The sequence below is a fragment of the Centrocercus urophasianus genome, unplaced genomic scaffold, assembly GCF_019232065.1.
Source record: "Centrocercus urophasianus isolate 14NV4802_14NV808 unplaced genomic scaffold, USGS_Curo_1.0 seq_12, whole genome shotgun sequence".
NCBI lineage: Eukaryota > Metazoa > Chordata > Aves > Galliformes > Phasianidae > Centrocercus > Centrocercus urophasianus.
The window spans coordinates 7,555,418-7,567,886 of record NW_024884364.1 but is presented as its reverse complement, the minus strand read 5'-3'; the positions used below and the strand labels follow the sequence as shown (position 1 = coordinate 7,567,886).

The following is a 12,469-nucleotide window of genomic DNA, read 5'->3' as shown; positions in this document are numbered from 1 at the left end:
GGGTGTCGGCGGTTGCCGTTCGGGGTAGGCAACGGTCAGACGATGCCGGTTATTGTTACTGCCGGGCAAGGGAGAGCTGGCGGCTGCTGCCCGGCTTTTTAGGTAAGAGAGTTTATTTGGTATTTTCTCTCTCCTCTGGCTCCTCCTCTTCTTCCCTCCTCCTCAGGGGGAGGGGAGGACGCTCAGGAGCAGGAGTAGCTGGAGAAGGGAATTGTTTGGGAGTTCAGTCATCCAAAAGCTGTCACCCGTATGGAGGGTCTGGCTCCCCGTGCCCCAGCTCCCCTTCCCTCCTCCTCCTCCTCCTTCTCCTCCTCCTTCTTTTCCTCCTCCTCCTCCTCCTCCTCCTCCTCCGCCCGCGCTGCTCTCCCCGCCGCGCCTCCGCTCTGCATATAACCAGCGCAAAACTCCGCCGGCACCCCAAGTCCAGGGCCCCCACCTTCCCCTCCCCTTCTTCCCAGATCAGGCTTTTTCCTTTCTCTCTCTTTTCTCTTTTTCTTTTTTTCTCGTTATTATTATTATTTTTCTCTCTCTTTCTCTCTCTCTCTCTCTCTGTGTGCTGAATTCCCCGCAGATCCGGCCTGGAAGTTCCCAGCTCCTGGAGTTAAGCCTCTTTGTTGCTTCCCTCCGTTTCGGGCACGGCCGCGTTCCCCCCTCCCCCGTCTGCTGGGCCCGAGCCCCCGGTGAGTGAAGCGGAGGGGAGTGGGCTGGGGGGCGGCTGCTGGGGCGGCCGTGGGGCACAGGGCTTCCCCCCTCCTCACGCCTCGGTGGTGCTGGTGAAGCTTTGTGCTGGAGTTGGGGAAGTTGCTGTCGGGATGCTGGGAAGGGGTCAGCTAACGCGCCAAGGAGCTGACAAGAGAGGAGCGACATCCCGCCAGCCCCTGCCATGTGGGGCAGGGGGTTGTGGTGGCGCAGGTGGGTCTGCGGAGCGGGCCATCCCCTTCCAGACCTTCCTCCTCGGCCAAGCGGCTTTAATGGTGGGCCCAGAGCGGGTACGCGCCGTGGTGCACTGGCACTTTGCTTAAACCTTCCCCAAAAGCTGGGTCTGCAATGTTGCCTCGTCCCTACCATCAACTGGTCAGGGAGAGTGTGGTGGAGAGGGGGAGAGGGAAAAGCTGTGCGAAAAGCCGTGTTGCTTCAGCTCTTGTCAAAAGCAGATGGGAGTTTGCAGACAAGACTCAGCAGAGTCGTTTTGGTGCGTGCTGTGTGAAGGGGTTGTGCTGCTGATGCAGAGAAAAGCATGGGTGGGTAATCTGCGAGCACAGTTTCTGTCCTTTTCTTGTGCAATTGTAGGTTTTTAACTCTGGTGCGATTTGGGTTTGGGGTGGAGGTTATCTGCTCTGTGGCGGGATGCTGAGGGACTTGTGCCTATGTGCCTCCTGGCCACTTGGGCTCTAACTTTGGCAGGTCCTCTTGGTGGTGACTGCAAATGGAAAGTGCGCTGGTGTGCTGGGGGCAGAGTGGGATGAGTAAGGATTGGTAGCTGTGTCCAAATGAAACTTTCTAAAGTCCCCCACAAATACTGATGCTTACTTTGAAAAATTACAATAGGCTTTTCCCAATAGCCCCAGCGGGCAAAAGATATTTAATAGAAATCCTGTGTCTTTGAGCACTTCCTCAACTAATTCAGGTACCCCGAGTGTGATTTCACTGGTGTTGTAGGAAAGACAGTTCAGGTCTATTGAAGGTTTTTTTTTTTTGTTCTTGTTTGTTTTAAAGAAACTCTCTTGACCTCTCTGCAGCGTTATGCAAGTGGGATAACAGGCTTCCACACACGCTGCGCGCCCGCCTGTAATTCCAGGCGTGTCCTAAGCTGTTAGATTTTCTTGGTGTCCAGTTCTAACTTCTACATCGCTACTATGTTATCTTTTTGATAAATGCATTTGCAATGTGCCATTAAATTTCTTTTCCCATGTGCTAAAAAATAATCACTGAAAACATTAGGAGGATATGGGTGCTTTTGCAAGTAGGATTTTAACCTAGTTTTCTTCTGTTTTGAAAGTAACTGCCTCGATGTGCTTATGTTTAGTGGAAGGCTCTTAAACATATATGCATGTCTCCACACATACATGGACAAGACCTTTTTTTAATGGGTTGGATATTGAGGTCTATGGCTCTGGGGACGATTTCAAGCAGAAACATTTCACAGGTTTGCAAGGACTATTTGTGCTGTTTATTTTAAGTGACCAAAAGAAATGAAGGTGAAATAACTTCCTTTGCTAATAGGAGTCATCTTGGGACCTGCTAATGTAAATAGCACAATTAGGGAGAGCTGTGAGCTCCCCACTGAGTGCGTGATACTCTCTAACAAATAAACAGAGTTTTGTTCTATGTACTTTTCTAAAACACTCATTCCCCAGATACGATTGCAGGACTTTATCTGTTGTACACAACACAGACAAGATCTCAATAAGTGTTTGCTGTGAGGGCTGGAGTCAGCAGTCCTCCCTGCTGCTGTAGTTCCCATTAGGGAAAAATGAAACAGGTTCATCTGAAGGGTGTGCAAAGGTCCTTGCAGATTTAGCAAATAAGTCCTGTTTTCTCCTTTTCTAATACACATGCATGCACATAGGACCATTCTTTGGGAGAAATCCCAGCACAAGTAGCTGAATCCACGCACATCTCTGCTTTGCACAAAGAAGAAATTTTACAGGTGAATGTATGTGCTACAAAATAGAGCGAGAGGCTCTAAACTACTGCAGAGTGAGACTGAGCGCCCCATGTCTGCTGAGGTTTTCCAGCCTTTTGGGTATAAGACTGAACAGCTCAGAACTGCGCTTTTTCAGAAGACAGGTGAATTATTGCCCTCTCACTTCTTGAAATTCTGTTCTGTTCTTAAAACTAACAGCTCTTTGTAAGCTGGTGGAGTCTCCTGTCCAGCACAGAGCATGCAGGTCAGGTCAGGAAAGTAAGTAGCCTGCATGGTTCCCATCTTAACCAGAGATCGGAGGGAATGCTTGCTTTTCCTTTGTGAAGAGCAGATCTGAATTTTTGTAGTTTCTCTTCATTGTTGGATGACTACACTTGATTAAAATGCCAACAAATCCACCTGTTAGTGCTTCCTGGCCTCTTCCTTAATTGTGTGTCCTCACAAGCACAGGCTGTGACCCTATGTGACAAATCCCTATTACTTCTTCTGCCTGGGCTGGTGAGCAATAGAGGCGGATGGACACTCTTCAGGTGGATGAGGTTTAAATGTCGAGATGCTCGGACTGCCCACAGGCAATGCATGTGCATTGCACAAGCTTAAACAGCTTCCTTTGTAGCCCCATGCCTCAGTCCCCCATCACAAAAAATGGTGCAGATGGGGTGAGAGCTGAGGTGGGGCAGTCGTTGGAACCATCATGCCAGTCAGCAGCACCAGCCCTCATGTCTCTCAGAGCAGAGCTCCAGCTCAGTCAGCCTCAGTGACTCAGCCCACAAGAAACTGGAGCAGCAGCAGACCAGTGTAGCTCTGGCTTAACAGAAGTTTCTTGGTAGAATAATGGTAGATTGGTCATTCCTAACGCCTGATATTGAATGCCTAGGGAAAGTGGAGAACAATTGCCTTGGACTTCTTTTTATGTACAGTGATGTTTTGATGCATTACTGCTGGCATGTTATGGACCACGAATTGCAGATCTCTTGGTTCAAACCATTGCCTTCTAGGCCAAAAACTCTATGCTGCAGAGTCTGCTGTTGGGATGGGGTATCCCACAATGCAGAAGCTCTCTTGCAAAACCTCTGCAGACTTCCTGTTTCTGGTTAGACTGAAAACATCCTGAGGGAGAAACCTGCTGTGTACTCTGGTGCTCTTGTGGTCAGTCCCAGCTTACAAGGTTGTGGCTTCTTACAGTGCCTGTGCCACAAGGACAGTTTGAGGACAGTAGGAAATAAAGGAGTTGCAGGTCCCGGTGAAGACAACTTTCCATTTTTCTAAATGTGTTTTGGGTGACTGTCTGACAAAATGCATCGCTAACGTCTTTTTCTTATTTCCTGCTCTTTGGTTTCATCCTTCTTGGCCCTGAATCATACGGCATTGTTTCCGTTGCTTCGTTGGCTGAACGCAGCGCTCAGAGCTTCATTTCTGGAGGCAGCGCTTGCAGGATGGGAAGCTTTTAAAATTTGCTTTGTGTGCATATTTGTGCTTCAGAGTTCTTAAAATCTCCCCTCTGTAGGAGCTCGGGCTCCAGCAACACAGCTGCAGGAGTGTTGGTGGAAAGTGGAGACAAAAATGGTGTGAGTACAGTGGGAGCAAGCTGGCTGAGGAGCTCAGAGAGCTGTTGTTGTGGGGGAAAAGCCCACAGCACTCACATGGTTCTGAAGGGTTTTGTACACAAACAAGGATCAGACCACTGCCTTGAGGAGCCTGCATGCTCCTTTTATTGAATGGCCTCTTTTCGTCCCTGAAAAAGGCCAAACGGGCTGAGGGACTCAGCTGGCCCCGATGGAGCTGTTAGCAGAGCACCTGGCGCAGTGAGGCTCTGTGCTGAGAGGGGCTCTCGGGGCTGCTCTCCTGCCTTGCAAGAGTGCTCCAGTAAGAGCCAGAGCCAATTTATTTTGGCTCTGGTGGGACCCGTGGAGGAAAATGTGCTTCAGGGAGCGTGTGGGACGTGCTCAAGCTTCTTCGCCCTCTCTGTGGGCAGCATGCCAGCACAGAGGTGAGAGCCAAACTTTACCCTTGCTTTCAGCTTGGCTGCTCTGGGGAAGCTGCTGACCCGTGGCCAAAGCCTCCCCTAAGCCCCCTCTATAGATGTGAGGAGTGCGACTGCACCTTGTGTCCATGCAGTGGGTTGGAGGCTGGCTGGGCCAAGTCCAAACCATGCAGCAGCACGTTGCCCCTGTGAAAACCCACTCTTGTTGAGATCACAGGGTTCTGGGGATGTGGGCTCTCTATGTCTGTAAAAGCCAGATGGTGGCTTGGAAACTAGTCACTTGTTGTGAGCTTCTGTGGCATAGGCAGTATGTCCCAAGCCCTATGGTGGCAATGCCATTTTTTTCAGCAGAGTCTATAAGATTAGGCAGCAAATCCTACTCTTACGCAGAGCCATGGTCCTACAGCCCTACCAAATACAAGGAGGTACTCACTGGCTTCAATGTCAGTGAATCTGAACAAGCTTGTGTGTCTAAAGAGTGTGCATTGAGCCTCTCTCCTGTGTTGTTTTCTTTTAATCAGAGGAGTGGAGAGGGAAAGGGTGTGAAAATCCCTGTTAGTGCTGTATCTTCAGCTCTGAAAAAGATAGATTAGGCAGAGCCCTGTGGATCAGTATGTTGAGTGTATTAAGAAAACTCACACAGATATAAACCTACAGAAGTAGTATTTAAGAAGTAAACCTCAAATGTGGATACGCTGGCCTGAAAAACAGCATTTATGTGAAAAGGGCACATGCGTCTGGTAATGTTACTATGGTTGTTCTGCTACATTTAGGTAGAGCAGCCACCTTGCTTAGCCATGCTTTTGCTGGTGAAGAGAGCTAGGTTCTGCTCTCTGCCTTGCAAACTTTTGCCCACGTTGGGGCAAATTGCTCTTTGCCTCAGCTCTCCACCTGCAGAACCCGTGAGTGGCACTTCCCTGCCTCCTGGTGGTGCTGAGGGTAGATCTACTTAGAGATGCAGAGACACCATGGTTTTGCTGGCTGCTGAGAAAGCTCTCTGGTTAGGACCACTGTTGGTTTCAGCAGAGAACCTCCTGTGGTGTTGGTAGCCCAATAGGAGGCTTTGCGGTCACCTCTGGGGATATCCATCCATGCATGCAGGGTGGATGTGGGCTCTGGTTTTGGTCGGGAGGGTAGGCTTGGTGTCAAGCTGCTCTCTGAGCTTGACCCCTGGGGAGTCTAGCGTAGGTAGCAGCACTGCAGCTGCAGTGAATTTATTACTCCAGCCAGCAGTGGTACAGAGGAGCCATTGTAATCTTATGTACTGTACAGTGTATATCTCAACGAGAAAAGTGCCTCCTGTTTTTTTTTTTTTCCCCCCCTCCTCTCCATCCTTTCACGTCTAGCTTTATGAAGTTCCACCCCTTAAATTGCAAATTTGGCCTTATCTTCAAAGAAGTCCTTCGGTGCCAAGGTTTTAAAGGTGGGGAGGAGGCAAGAGCAAAAACATAATCCATTAACAGCCCAGTTGCCAGAGAAAATGTTTTTTAAAACAAAATCTGAAACTTTAGTGTTCGAGATCCAACGCCAAGATTGAATACAAGTATGGGCCTTGTCCCCCAAGAGTGACAGCACTGGGAATATGCTGGCAGAGACCATGGAACGAGGATTCTTGTGCATGCACGCACACAAATAGACAATTATTTGGAAGCCAATGGAGTTCTGGATGCTGAATAATAATTTACTTCATCTAGTGCCTTCTGTTCCAAGTTGCTCCCCAAGCTGCAGCTGACGTGAAGAAGCCTTCTCGCTTCTCCAGCCCTCTGCTGGATAGCAGCCCCCTCTGGGGCAGGAGGGCAGTGCTTGCCTGCACGTTCCTCAGCTGTGGGTGGTAGAAGGGGTGAGCTGGCCCCACTTCTCCATAGCCTAGCACTGTCAGCAAGTGATTCCTTTGGGCCCCTTGAACCTAAGATGATGGGAATATGATTTTTTATTTTATTTTCCCAATGAACGCTGCTTGTTTAACAAACCCAAGCTTTGTCAGTCTGGAGAGGTGGGTTTGAATCACAGTAAAAGGAGAGGTTTTCAAAAACATGCTGGGTGGGATTTTTCAAAAGCACCTGGGATGACTTAATTATACTTACTGAGATGTGTGCATTGAGGGACTCGACAGCTCTCCCCTTGCTTTTAAATACAAGGTCACTATTGGCACATCTGTGGGATGGTCCCACTGTCACCATGTAGCAGCTGTACAAATCATTCCCAAACACCTACTCTCACATGGAAATGTAATCTTTACTTCAAAAGTTCTTCAGATACGAGGGTAGAGGCCTCAAGCTGATGGTTGGCTGGGCTCTACAACCATTTGGCATGTTAGCTTGGTGGGATCAAAGATGCTAGAGAAGGGGGGGAGTCAGTACTAATATATGAGGCTATGTGATGAAGACCAGCCAACCCTGTGAGGCAGGCAGCAATCTATCAGTGAGTGCTAGCTGCACTCGCATGGTACACAAATATACAATACAACCTGTGGAGCCCCACTGATTGCCCCATGAGGTCTGCTGACTTCTGTGCAAGCAAGAGTCAACTTTTTACAAAAGGCAGTAAAATAGGCAGCAAAGTACTTGCTAAAACTGGGTTTTCCTTGTGATTTCCTTGACTGCAGATTTGGGGAGGAGAAAGAAGCATGAAGAAGACAATGTCAAGAGCAAAGTGGCAAGTCATATTTAGTGTTGATGTCTGATCACCTCACTTGCACTCTGCTCTACAGTCTGACCCCTGGGATAATTTCAGACCTTCAAGCCACTTCAAAGAACCATCTTAACAAAAATTTCCCAAACTAGTGACCAAGAAAACAAGCAAAAATTTCAGCAGCCACAAAAATTTGAGTATAACCCAGTTTTTGCATAGCTTAAGCATTGAAGATAAGTAGAGTTTTCTTAACGTTGCCTCTCTGGGTGAAGGCCTGAGGAAGACCTGCCATGCTTTCTTCCCCTCCCCACCATATCGCATAGTGGTCTAAAGGTTTAACCAAGATTAGGACTCAGCTATGCTAGACACTGCTAGCCTGTAGTGGGAGACAGTTCCTATATCTTCACTCAAAACAGCAAGACAAATGGTGGGTGGGAAATGAAAGTAAAGCATGAAAAAGTTCATGTGTGCCTTGGAATCACTCAGCATGTCAGGGCTGGAGATTAATGCAGGCCCCATGTTTCCTGGTAGCCCCACATTGGGCTCTTGGGGTTGGTAGTGTCTTGCTGCTACGGAGAGCTGCAGTAGTGCATGGCTAAAGGGAAAGGGAAGGAGCCAGTTCTGCCTTGAGTTCTCCTTGTCAGCTGGTTATCAGCCATGGCCTGTTGCTTTGAAAGACAGCTGGGATAGCAAAGAGCCAGTGTAGTGAACGTGCACACTGCAAGCAAAATGATCTAATTACATAAATGCTGTGTACCTTCTTTCTTGGGGTTCTGGGACCGTACTCTGGAGGCACTGGCTCTTGGTACCCAAGACGAGGATGAGGATGTACAGGACTGCCCAAATGCTAACCAACTGCTTGTGGGACAGCAGAGCCTGCCTGGATGGGGAAATGGGGAACTATCTCTCAAAAGAGGATTGGACTGCTTCCCCCCTCACTGTCCTGGCTGACTTGCAGTGCTAAGTTTTAGGGAGCAGGTGGGGATGCATATTTATTCTCCTCTGGCACCTGTGTGTTTGTGAAGAGCTGTAGGCAAACCCTCTTGGAGGGCTGCTCGTGGCTATGTCCTGCTGTGTATGAGCAAAAGTCTCAGCTGCAGTCGGAGGCTTCTAGCATGGAGGAATGCTTTGGAATGTTTTAATGGCATCATATTGCCAAAGGCTCTGGCTGGGTGCAGGAGATGACTCCTTCCCCTGCTCTGTGGAGAGCCCATTTGAAGCAGGATTCCTCTGTTTTGCAAGTGGGTTTCATTCTGCCTTCTGCAAGCAAAGTAATTTAATCGCAGGAGAGATCACTGATGCAGTATTTGGGCCCTCATGGTTCCTCCGTGGCTCAGTAAGTGCCTTTGAAGCAGGAGGGCAATGGGAGATGCCAGACAGCTGTACAGACAGAAAGTTTTCTTTGGTGTTTTTTGGTACCAGTTTGCTCCTTGTGCATTAAGGACTGTGAGGAGGCACAGACATAGTTTCTGTTCACTGGATTGGCAGTCTGGGGGATGGGGAAGGTGTCGAAAAAACGTGTTGTGGCACCTATCTGTCTTCATTCTTAGTGAAAATATCTTCTTCCAGCATCCACATCCCTCTCAATTCTGCAGTAGGGAGGGAGAATGGGATTACAGTGGGTCCTGCACCCATTTCCTGCATGCGTGCTGCCTCCTAAAGGATATAGGGGCCGCAACTGGGCCCTCACACCTCCCTCATTCCCAATTTTTGGTCTTTAATTTCCCCTCTTCTGCCTGAGGTCCCTGTGCCAGGGCTGAGGTAGTCTTGTTGGGTGAAATCTCAAAGGCCCCTGTCCTTACTTGTTTTGGGGAGGGCACACAGGAGCCGCTGGCAGTGCCTCCCTGCTGCTGGAGCAAGGCTCCCAGCCCTAGCCGACCCAGAGCGAGCAGGGCTCCAGCATGTTGGAGCGGGTTCTAGGAACCCTTGCCCGGGCAGGCAGGGCTGCAGCCTCCCTGCAGGTTGTTTTGGAGGTGAACCAGCCTCTCCAAAGTAGAGCCACCTCTCTGCTTCCACTGCTCACCCTTGTCTGGCAGATCGGGGCTTAGAGGTTCAGAGAGATGGATCTCCACCAAGGTTTCTGATCTTGTGATATTTGGTGGGTTCAGAGGAGTTTGTGTCCTTAGAGGTGGCTGGGGAGGCAGCTTAGTGAGGCCTACAGACGTGCCTGCAGCATGCAGTGGGGTGCCAGCATCTGCAAGGGGAGTGCCACCAGCACAGTGAGAGAGCTCAGGGGATGTCAGTGAGCTACAGCAAAGCAGCCTCATCTGGGAGCCTGCAGCCCAGGGCTTCGAGGGCTTTCTACTTAGTTGATGGACAAGTAAAGCTGGTGTAGAGAAGGGCTGGGAAATCTAAAATAAAGATTCTTAGAAAGGTACAGCTAGAGTGACTTCGGGAGACTGCCTCCACCACAGGCTCCTTGTGTGCTGTTTATGAACATCTTAACTACTGAGGCCCTTACTTGGGGGCTGCAAAAAAAAAAGCCTTATTTTCCATGTAGCACTTCTGCAGTCAATAGATAAAACAGGCAGAGGTTCCCCTGTGGGTTTTATAGCAGAGGCTCTCCAGGGCTTTTCTGAGGTACCGAGCTCCAGATGCTGCGATGGGTCAGTTTCCCTCTCACATGAGGGAAGATGCTCCTACCAGATGTTTGTTATCGGCAAAGCGAGGGGGGCTGGAAAACAGACAGGCTTCAGCTGGTGAGAAGCTGAGAAGCACAGAGGGAAATGGTCATTGTTTCCCTATTAGGCTTGTAGAGGGAATTCTGGAAGCTGCTTTTTAGCCCATTGTTACAGTTTGTGCTTATATAGCTTATGTCTTTCGTGAGAGACTAACTCCTGAAGCATGTTGGAGATGAGACTATACCAGAATACTTTCCTTCACCCATTCCAGGATAAAGTATGGCAGATGCTCGAGTTAATAAATGGTCGATGTTGATGTTTCTGAGGTTGGATTTCTTCCATGCAGGTGAGTTTTCCCAGTTGCTTCAGAGGGTGGGACAAAGTCCTTATTCCTTTCCACTTCTAATGTCTGTGTGGTCCATAGCCAGCTGACAGTATTTAACATAATTTGGAGGGATCGTATTGGGGTAGGTACTGATTGAGCTGCTCTATAGTTGCACTGAACAGTGAAAGTTTTTTCTAGGGGTATTTGGTGCTCTGGGACAGTCGCAGACTTCCCATCTCAAAGAAAGCGTTGACAGTCTCTGTAAGCAATTAGGGATACATTCCTTGAGGCAGAGGATGTCTTTTTATTGTAGTTTTGGAGAGTACCTAATAATGTTATATTAAAAGAGTCTCTGTAAAATAAGAGAATCAAATATTCCTTGTTTTTCCTTTACTGGACAGGTAATGTAAGGATCTTTGAAAAACCCAAAAAGTCGTCTTTCTGTTGCTGTTTTGTTTTCCCAGTAAAGAACTGAGCACATACCAGGTTTGCTGTCTTTTAAGAATTTCTTGTGTTGAACTGTATACTTTCATAAGAGGACGGTAGGCTGCCATCTGTTCTGCATCTCCCATGGTCAACCCCTCATGGTCCAGTGGCTGGCTATGGTGTGTCACTGCTTCTCCCTGCTCTCTTCATTAGGTACAATCTTCTCCAAAAGTCACTAAGCATATAAAACAAGGATTGGATTTTGTTGGGGTTTTTTTGTTTTGTTTTGTTTTGTTTTTTCCCTATTCTAGAACAGGCACTGACCACAGTCATGCATTTGTTTTTCTCTCTTGCTTCCAAATGCAGTCACATAACAATAGCTTGGAAAAAAAATATTGGAAGCAATTTGGTCATGAATTTGTTTCCTTTTTTGGGCTGCACGAAGTGGGTTAGCATTTGGGTGAAGAGGCCCTGAGCTGCAAGCCATCTTTCCCAAGGTTTAAATGGGCTCCAGCCTGGTCAGATGAGATATACCATGGAAGGGCAGCCCTTTCGGGGCAAGATCTCCCATTGCTCTGTGTGCAAAGCCTCAGGCTGCAGGCTTTTTTTCTTTTTTTTAGATAGCTCCACGACATTATTTACTATTTACGTAGCAGAGAAGTCTTGCACACTGCTATATGGGTTTTATATGTATCTGGTACTCAGGGGGCTGGAGGAGAGAAACTGGCTCCCCTCTCGGTCTTTTTCAGAAGTGGGTGTCTGCTTTCCTTAACAGATTGCTAATAGGAGAAGGTGGGTATTGTTGTAGTTCTTACTGCTTTATGCAGGATGTCATGACAGGTGATGGTTTTGAATATTTTCCACAGCTGTAGAAACAGATTACTCTCTGAAACGAGTTCAGAAGGTTGGAGGAGTGAGAGCTGATGACAGGTAGGATGATCTGCAAAAGACAGACAGACCAGGGCACAAAGTAGTACCCTCACAAGGAGCAAGGAAAGAAGTATTTTGCAAATGGGACTGTGGGATGTGTCTGGATTCAGTGATTTCAGTGTATGGATCTTTGGGTTTTAAGGGAAAGTACCACTTTAACAAGAAAAATGGAAGCTCGACAGATGAGATAAGGACAAGCACACGATTGCTATGCTGGCCAGGAGCGTGCTTGGTTGTTAAAATCTCTAATAGTGAAGGCAGTGAAATCTCAAACTTCCTTCCACAGTTCAATGGATTTCATCCTTAGAGAAAAAGGGAGTACGTAAGGCTTACATGTAGCAGAGAGAGAATGCCGTTTGACAAAGTCTAGACCAGTAGGTGAAGTTTTCAGATCACAGCAATTTTCCTTCAAGTATTTATTTATTTATGGTTTCACTGAAAAAAAAAAATTTGGATCAGCTGTGTTTAAAAATGTAGCAGTAATGAGATACTTTAAAAAAAGGGAGTTAATCTCTCTCCCTCTCCAACCTGCTGTGGGCTGCCAGTTGTAGTGTCAGCAAGTCCTGGGGCATCGCAGCCTTGCTAGCCAGAGTCACAGTGGAGAAAGCCAAACCCCAGAGGGAAGCACCAAGCAAGCAGTGGGATATAGGATGCCACAGAGGCTCCCCTTTAGTCACCCTCCAGGGGAAACAAGTTCAGGCTGCTGGGACTCTCTAGCTCTCCCTCCCTTGCTCCCTCAGGGCAGCAAGGCCTGGTTTCTTACTGCTGCTGGGTAGCCTTGAACTGTCTCTGACAGCCCTGATGGGGAGACGCGGGAATGAGGAGGAGGGGAAACCGAGGGCTTTTGTAGTGAGGGAACAAAAAACATCCTCTGCATGTCTCCGGGTTCAGCGTTTGCAGACTCT

At 48.2% G+C, this 12,469-nt stretch overlaps 1 protein-coding gene across 1 annotated transcript in view; it reads left to right on the top strand.

Moving 5' to 3' along the window:
* The first annotated feature begins 362 nt into the window (after positions 1 to 362).
* The window catches only part of BOC (BOC cell adhesion associated, oncogene regulated), a 44,219-nt gene continuing 32,112 nt past the window's right edge, over positions 363 to 12,469 (top strand). Inside the window, exon 1 of the mRNA XM_042809450.1 lies at positions 363 to 680. The gene's annotated coding sequence lies outside the window, so the exon portion shown is untranslated. The remainder of the gene's footprint in view (positions 681 to 12,469) is intronic.